This window comes from Mus caroli, chromosome 6 (assembly GCF_900094665.2).
Source record: "Mus caroli chromosome 6, CAROLI_EIJ_v1.1, whole genome shotgun sequence".
Taxonomy (NCBI): domain Eukaryota; kingdom Metazoa; phylum Chordata; class Mammalia; order Rodentia; family Muridae; genus Mus; species Mus caroli.
Window position 1 is genome coordinate 95,433,708 of NC_034575.1, and position 6,415 is coordinate 95,440,122.

The 6,415-nt window shown below is 47.1% G+C and overlaps 1 protein-coding gene across 1 annotated transcript in view; it reads right to left on the minus strand.

Annotated features, from left to right (window-relative positions):
• Foxp1 (forkhead box P1) overlaps nt 1-6,415 on the minus strand; it is a 601,333-nt gene that overhangs the window by 593,180 nt on the left and 1,738 nt on the right. The gene's annotated exons all lie outside the window — the stretch shown is intronic.

Here is a 6,415-nt window from a genome sequence, read left to right on the forward strand (position 1 = left end):
CTTCACATGCACGTCTTTCTTTTCCTGCCTGCCTAAGAAATCATCTTCTCACTTTCAGCACCACACGCTAACAACCCAAGAAGCACCTGTTGTGTTCCAGAGGCAAAGCGTAGGTTAAAAACCAGTGTCAGGACTGCAGAAAGAAAAACAAGTCTGGCAGAGATGTCTACAAGCTAACCTGGCCCACACACCTCACGTTCAGTAAAAGTGGTTAGAAACGAACACAGCTTCCAGCCCTCTCTCGTGATTGGGAGCTGCCTCTTTACACAAGGTTTGAAAATGCCTTCCCACAAACGGACAGTAATTAATAAGAATAATTTACTAAAGAAACAAAGAAAGCTGTCTACTTGTCTTTCCTAGTTGCCGTACGCTTGACCTCCGTGGGTTTCCTCTCTGCGGAGCACCAGCCTGGAGCCCACAGAGCAAGATCACCATCGGAGGGAGCAAAAGCAAAGCGATTCTTGAAATCAAATGTTCCTTACATTTATTTTCAGGTTGGGGACACAAGCCAAATGGGCACTACATCCCATTAACCCTGTGGTCACGTGCACACTGAGACAAAGAATCTCCTACGGACCAGAAGGGTTAACTAGCATGCAGAAGGCATCCTAATTTGGCCAGGTTTGCCCCTATTTTAAGAAGTCATCGCATCTCACACACTGCTGCTGCTGCACCAGCTTTTGGCATCCCTAACTTTAATTCATCCAAGTATCAGACAAGAAGTAATTTTCACAATTCAGTTGAAGATGGCTCTTTGCATACCACGCCTGGCCTGTGGCTGAGTGGCCTTCAGATGATTGAACAAGCAAAGAGAAGGATCGTTTGGGAAAACGTGCAAACCTTTCTGGCTGGTTTTTCTCACATGCTCAGTGTTTGATCTCTCGGTGGGATTTACTGCAATCAAAAAAACAAAACAAAACAAAACAAAAAACCAAGAAAACAAAAACCAAACACAAATAATAAATGTATACACAAAAATCTCAATGTATGGAATTTACTTGTTCAGTCATCAAATGCTTTTCTTGGATTTATTTTCTTTACACAACCAACTGTTATTTATAGTCTAGATTTTAAGACATGCTCAAAGACAATGGCTACTATTGCTTACTTAGCAAAACCGGCCTTTACTCTGACTGAAATGTATAAAAGGGGTATGATATGTAACAGAATAAGAAAGTATGAAAAAGGTACTCAGGAAAAAAAATTGTCTTAAATAAAAATACCACCTGTGTAAACGAAGTTAAGCTCTGGAAACCCCTCTGAAACCTGCAGAAACAGCCCATATTCAATGCCTTGAAGTTGCAATTAAATTGTAGTAATTTAAGATTAGCTGGAGAGCAGAGGGCAGCTGAAGGCCTTTGCAGGGCTTCCCTCCCTACTTAATGCTCTCCACTTGGGTTAAATGAGTTTCTTTAATGTAAGTACCTTAAAGGAACCAAATCATAAACAAAATTTATACTATTTTCTGTTAGTCTGAAATCTATTGAAATTTGATTAATGTGTGCCTAAAATTATTTTTAATTGGTAAAACTCTGGCTATTCCCTATAAATTCTCTCGCTATAGCCACTGAAATGGGATCAGACCTCTAGCACCTAAACTTTTCAGAATGGGGGCGGGGGGGGGGCAGAAGGTGAGGGAGAGACAGAGATAGAGAAGAGACAGAAGTAGAAAGATAATGGTACAAAATTAAGTTTAAGTTTCAAGTGAACCATGCAAACCAACTAGATGTGCATGTATTAGGGATGTCTGCAAAGGGAAGCTGGGCTCCAAAGGTTGTCAAATGTGCTAGCCCCTCCCTTCTCTTTCCTAACACTGGAACTGGTCATGCTGTAGTAAAATGTATTTGTTTAGGAAATAGCCCAGTTGTTCTGTTCAGTTCAACAACTGCTGCCAACACAACACCCTTCCACAGAGCCTAGGAGCACAGATGTACAAAGGGGTCTGGGAAGAAGCAAGGAAAACCTGAGTCACAGGCAAAATAAAAATGCTAAGGCCCAATATTAACTCGATTAACTTCTGCTATTGTTGGTCAAATGGTTTAACTAGAAAATATTTACAGCTTTTAAAACAACATGATATAGTACAGAAAATTGCCTAATACCATCCATGTGTATGTTTAACCCACATTGCTTAATTATACAATAAAGGTAGACCAATAAAAGGGTCAGACTTTGAAACATGTTGTGTACCATGGTTATGAAACTCTAGCTTATTAAAAAAAAGAAAGAAAGAAAAGTAGTCACTATGTGACAGGCAGTAGGTAATTAAAAATACAAGCCTTATGTGACAGTGACTTTTACTCTTCTGTGTTTACTTGTCCTATTTCATACTTTGTTCTACTTAATTAAAGATGACATTTAATTCATAGATAGTTTGTAACTGGAAATAAAGTGTTACATAGTTTACACTTCAGGATTTAAATATAAACATAGTATCTTGAGGATATCTTCCCAATGTAAACAGTCACTTGGAATAATTGATGTTTCATTGATATTACTTTGATAAATCTGTGAAAATAAAATGCTAAAGAAATGACTGTTACTCTACTTTCCTTTAAAATGTGAAATACTTAAAATTTCCTAGACAACAAGGGAAGCCAAGTTACAAAAGAATTGAATAAAGTAGCAGCTGGTCATACTGAATGTCAATCAAAAAAAAAAAAAAAAAAGAGGTCATGTGTAATCTAGAGAAGGCTCTCTCCTCTTTTTAAATTCCAAAACTGGGCTTTATCACTTGAGTTTCTTCTTTTTGCTTTTAATTACAACAGCAAATTTAAACCCTCATATATAAAACTCTGGCTCCCTAAGAAGGCAAATCTTCTAAGCAAGATGTGAGAAAATGTTATCTAACTGGTGTGGGAGTCTAATGCTGGGAAAAAGAATTCCATGGTGAGGTTCTGGTTAACATGTAAGACAGTATTCAGATGGCTTAATATTTTTTGGATACCTTTTTGGGTGTGTTCTAAAAAAAAAAAAGAAGAAAAAGAAAAAAAGAAAGAAAGAAATGTATTACAAAATAGTAACTTGTTTAGCATCCATAGGAACTCAAAAGCAGCCCAGAGGCTGGGCATTTCCTTCCAAGGGAAGGCTTCACTTGCACAATAAAGACAAGCATTTGCAATGGTCCATTTCTGCATAAGTGAACATATAGCCTTGCTGGGTTCTCCCTCATAGCAGTTCTTGACAACAACCGGGCAGCAGCCCTGTTTGATCTCCCCTGCTTCCTTAATTTGGGTTGTCAAGGTTCAGCAGTTGGAAGCTGTTTACTTTACTTTTCAAAAAAAAAAAAAAAGGGATTTTTCCCCCCTCTCTCATACAATGACTAATCCAAAGGGGGGGGGGGGGGGGTGAGGGAGTTGTAGCCACTGGCAAGATGCTAAACCTTCCCCTCCTTGCACTAAGATTTTAGTTGACACTTTTTGAATGGTGTTTGAATTTTATTTATACTTTTAATGCTCTTTAATCATAGGCGTTTTAAAGAAGGGAGGGCAAACCCACAACCCACCCACCCCTTTAAAAAAATTCTGTCCCCAGTTTTCTTTTTCCAGACTCTAAAGAGATATATGCACTTCAAAATCAAAACTCAATGGAATTCTTGAAAATGATCTGAAATAGAAATTAGCAAGGAGCCTGCTGCTTCCATCAAGCAAGACATCCCTGGACAGAAAACATCCCAAGCCTTACTAGCTCTCTTAGATTCTCATCAAGCCAGTCCCCTAACTGATTCTCGCTGTGGAAAAAAAAAAAAAATGAAGAGTGGAAAAAAAAAAGGGCAAGAATTTGGGATCCTCCAATACATTTTTCAAAAACAGAAAGAAAAAAAACTTAAATATCCTTGGGTTTTTCTCAGTTCATCTATTTTGCGAGTTCTTCCAGGCTATGGCCCAAGGAAGATGAAGTGCAAGGGTTTCAACCGGCAGACTCCTCAACCGGAATCCAAAATGTTCGTTCCCGCAGCCTTCTTGCTTGAAGAGCAGCGACAAAATAAGAAATCAGAACTCGGAAAATACCTGGAGCTTGCCGTAAGAGCAACCCTGGGCCCTATGCAGTGTCCTGAGTAAGCTCAAATGCAACCCAATGAAATGTTCATTAATTTCATTATTCTACCTAAAGCACCCAGATGAAGGGACTGGGGGTGGGGTGGAAGGAAAAGGGAAGAAACAAGTTTCATTTTGGGTCCTCTAGTCAAGCCGTAAGAAAATAAATTAGGATGAAAGCGTAGGATGAGCCTAGCCTAAATCAATACACTTTGAAATCAGCCCAGCTAGGGTATTGGACACAATGGCTTGGAAATAATTAATAGTTATAAGGGGGGAGCGGGCTGAGAAGTAGAGCGAGGGATGTCACATTTTACACTTCACATTGCACGCTAACTTTGATCTCCAGATTTAGGATTCCAGGAGGAAAGTGAGAGGAAAAGGGAGAAAGCAGGTCCTGTATTGGCTTGCACCTACCAGCCGGATGGGCACATTCCTTGCTCCCCGCGCCTGGTCGCGGATCTCTGGTTGCCCAAGCTGGCTGGTACAGCGCCCCGGCTCCCTGGCTTCTCCCCCACACCCGCGCGCCTGCCATAACCGCCTCGACTTACCCACGGAGTCCGGGGAGGAGGCGCCGGCAGCTCCACGCTTCTCCGCGCCGCCGCCGCCGCCGCCGCTGCCCCTCGCCCGCTCGCCCGCCGCGCGCCGTCCTCCTGGGGCAAAGTTTCGGGGTCTGCGATCGACAAGAGACCGGGGCGACCCTCAGCAAGTCTTCCTTCCGTGAAGGTTGTGGGGTGGGGGACTCGAAGGGGACGAGGTGATTAGGCGGAAGGGGCCAGGAGCAAAGATAGAAGGGGCAGCAAGAAGGAGAGGACCCCCCGAGCTCCAGGGAATAGGCAAAGAGGATGCGCCGCGGGGGATCCCTGCAGGGATCGGGAAACCCGGAGCCCGGCCTGAGCCTTAGTCTCAGCACCTTCCCGGGATCTTACAAAGTTGCAACAACAAAAAAGGAGGGGCAGGACTGGTGGAAAGGGGTGGGATAGGGCTGCGGTGGCAGGCGCAAGGTTTGGAGTTACAACTGTTTATTTAGTCCTTAGGCTCCCAGGGGGCGGGAGCTGCGCGGGAATGGGGGTGCTGCAGGCAGCAATTTCCAAGCAAACACTGGGGTGGGGGGGCATGAGACTTTGTTTCTGGGCGCGGAGCTCCCTGGCGCCCGTGTGTGTCACCGCCAGTCTCCCGGGACTGAGGCGGAGCTCACAACAGGTGGGGAGGGGGGACAAGGAATCAAAGTTTCCGAGCGCAGCAGGGTGTTGGGGGGGAGAGAGGGGGAGGCGGGGGCGCGAGGAGGCGGAGGCAGCAGATGACCACGACCCTGCGGCAGCTGGCAAACTCCTCGGCTCTCGGCGCCGCCGCCACCGCCTCGGTCCCCACCCGAAGCGCGCGCCGCCTCGTCTGGTCGGCTCCGGAGAGACGTCTCCGAGGGACAGGAACGGAATATCGAGAGCACGGGAGGAAAGCTGCGCGCAGGCGAGAAACGGAGAGCCATCGGTGGCCGGGACAGGGCCGGAGGGGCGCGGTGGCACGCGCGTGTCGCAGAGAAGAGCTTAAAAGGCGCAGGGGTCAGAAGCGAAAGTGTGTGGTGGCGGGGGTGTCGAGAGTAAGAGCGCCGAGGGTTCTCGCGGTGCGCCCTGTCCCCAAGCCCACTCGCGATCTTGCTACGGCTGGCGCGGGCTCTGTCTCTGACAAGCGGGGGCCGACCGCGCGTGGGGTGCGTGTCTGGCAGAGGGTGTGCGGGTGTGTGTATGAGTTTTCCAGGCTCTCAGGGGTTAGCTAGAGAGCGTCCACACCGCTGAGTTCGGACCAAAACACGCGTGGCTACAGGGATGTCGCCAAGCATCGGGCCCAGGGCGCAGGCGTCCCTGCTCAGCCCTCCAGCGTTCTCGGGGCAGCCCGGGGGCACAGAAGGGGCACGCACCCTTGGATAGCAGGGGAAAAGTTTGCTCTAAGTTCAAACTTTGAGCTCAGGAGATGATGCCACACGCCCCCGCCTACCGCGGCCGGGTCCCGCGTACCCGCACCAGGCGGCCACCAAACGCTGACACTGGGCACTCAAAGTTGCGACAGGCGGCCTGGGCTTATTGATCGCTCTACCCGAGCGACTCAAGCGAGCGCAGAGAGGCGCGAGAGGCCGAGGGAAAGGCGAGTTGGTCTGTGAGGCCACCACCGCACCCCACAGTGACTTATGCAAATGTACCCAAGGGTGCGGGAGCCTCCCGCGCTTCCTCCAGCCCGGCGCCCGCGCGCGGCCCCCACCCACGCAGAGCCTGGGCCCCGACTCCGGAGCGAGTGGAGGATAGAGGGTTGGGGGAGATGCACGTGGAGCGTGGAGATTAAAAGTAGTATTTTTTTCTTTTTCTTTTTTTTTTCTTTTTTTTTTT